This window comes from Panthera leo, chromosome E2, assembly GCF_018350215.1.
Source record: "Panthera leo isolate Ple1 chromosome E2, P.leo_Ple1_pat1.1, whole genome shotgun sequence".
NCBI lineage: Eukaryota > Metazoa > Chordata > Mammalia > Carnivora > Felidae > Panthera > Panthera leo.
The window spans coordinates 25,996,489-25,998,774 of record NC_056693.1 but is presented as its reverse complement, the minus strand read 5'-3'; the positions used below and the strand labels follow the sequence as shown (position 1 = coordinate 25,998,774).

General features: G+C 36.7%; 1 pseudogene; it reads right to left on the bottom strand.

The window, feature by feature from the left end:
* Nucleotides 1–461: 461 nt before the first annotated feature.
* LOC122208596 lies at nt 462–1,882 on the bottom strand (annotated as a pseudogene).
* Between the last annotated feature and the right edge of the window lie 404 nt (nt 1,883–2,286).

Sequence of the window (2,286 nt, the reverse complement as noted above, 5' to 3'; positions counted from 1 at the left end):
AAAAAGAAACTCTCCCAGAAGTAATAAGTAATTATAGCAAGGTTGCAAAATAGAAAGTTAATATTGAAAAATATATTTAAAGATTGAAAAATGTTGAAAGTCAATTACTTTTCTATATACTATTAATGAACAAGAGAAATTTACACATTACCATTTATATTAACACTCCCTCAAATAACTTATTTATTTATTTATTTATTTTAGAAAAATGAAAGCTGATTTTTATTTTATCATCAGTAGCTATTCTTTAAATATGAACATACATATCTAGTATTCTACACATCACAGTTTTTAACATTAGTTAATGAAGCTTAAACATACAACATATATCCTTACAAAAAAAGTCAAATGCAAACTTAAAAATTTAAACAAAAGTCTTATTAATTTAAAAAACATTTGTGTTGGGTACCATTTGTACAACACAATTAATTTAAACATTTTCATTTTGGCTGCACATGAAAAAAGTGGCAGTAGAAAATAAAATGACTGAGGATTTTCAAATAGCAGAATAAGCAATTTTGCCTTGAAGGAAAAGCAATATTAAATACCAGCCATTCTGGTACCAGTGCATTCTCAGCCACTGCAGAATACTGTCTTCTATCCACAGCAGGCGCCTGCCCCAGAGCTGCTATTGCGCATGGATCCGATTTGCTTGAAGATAGTCTCGTCATTCAAATGTTTTGTTGTTTACCTGAGAGCATTTAGAAGACTTTCTACACTATTGGGATATTGGTCCTTAAGAACTTTGATACAACCTTTCATATCAATTTTTGAAGTTTTGGCAAATGCTCCCACTAAATTGTACGCGTCATAGAGTATTATGACACCCACCATTACCCTCAAGCAGAATGACACCGTCTCTTTGTTTGTAAATCTGCTTCTGTATTCCGGTGTTTCGAGCGTGACTCTGCATACACTAGCCGTGGTGCTTAGACAGTCTATGGTATTTTCTTTGGTAAATTTTTATTTTCTGATACAAATTTTGTTGTGGCATCACTTAAGGTTTTCAGCATTGGGACTGCCCCAGCATAAAACAAAGACAGTCGATTTGCCAATTTATTATTTACTTCATTTTCTCCTTTTGCTGCACCATTATTAATCCTCATAAGACTCAATGTTCTTCTATAATACAGAAATCATTCTGTATGGAGGGATTTGTCATCTTGAGTTTGTCCAACTGGAGTGTGAAGAGTCTCCGCAAACTGTTTAGCAAGAGCTTGCTCTCGCTCTAGATGCTGCGTGGAAGAGTATGGGGTACTTGTCAAGGCTCCCAGAAGATCTCTTAGTGCTTCTTCTAACCTCTAAGAAAATTCATAAAATTTCTTTAAAAAATTTTTTTAATGTTTATTTTTGACAGAGAGAGACACAGCATGAGCAGGGGAGGGGCAAGAGAGAGCAGGAGACACAGAATCTGAAACAGGCTCCAGGCTCTGAACTGTCAGCACAGAGCCCGATGCGGGGCTCGAACTCACAGACCGCGAGATCATGACCTTAGCCGAAGTTGGATGCTCAACCGACTGAGCCACCCAGGGGCCCCCAAATTTCTTTAATTTGCATACTAGTGGAACAACTGCACCTCAAGCCTTCTCATCTGCTGGATGCTGGATTGCATCTCGCATTTCATGGCCACCTCCTCTATGTTATTGCAAATCTTCCAAGATACCTTCTGCATCTTTTAATACTACATTCACCTGATTACAAATTTCCTTCTCAAACTCTTTAGGCTGGGCATTTTAAAACTCAAGGAAAAAATTTGACCCCTGCTCAACATCTGTGCATGTCAAAACTTTAAGATTCCTCATGTTAAGGTACCTCTTCTACTGAAAGAAATCTTCAGCCAGTGCTGGTGATTCTGTTCTTGTCATTCTATCAACTTGGTAACCTTGAATGAATTATTCAAACTCCAGGCCTCAGTTTCTTGCCAAGCCACCAGCACTCGCATAAAAGGAGGACACTTGCCCACACCACCTCCCGCTGTGTCCCATCCCCCTCAAATAACATATTTAAAGATAAATCTAACAAAATATGTGCAAGATATATACAAAGAAACTACAAACTCTGATAGAAGAACTCAAAGAACTAAATCAATGGAGAGATATTCCATGTTCATGGATAAGAAGATATTGCCAAGGTGTCAGTTCTTCCCAACTTGAACCATAGAGTCAATACAATCCCGATAAAAACCCCACCAGTTTTTGGATATCAACAAACTGATTCTTTCTATATGGAAAGACAAAAACAAAATGAAAGAAAAATATCCAACCCAATATTGAAGGAGAAGAACAA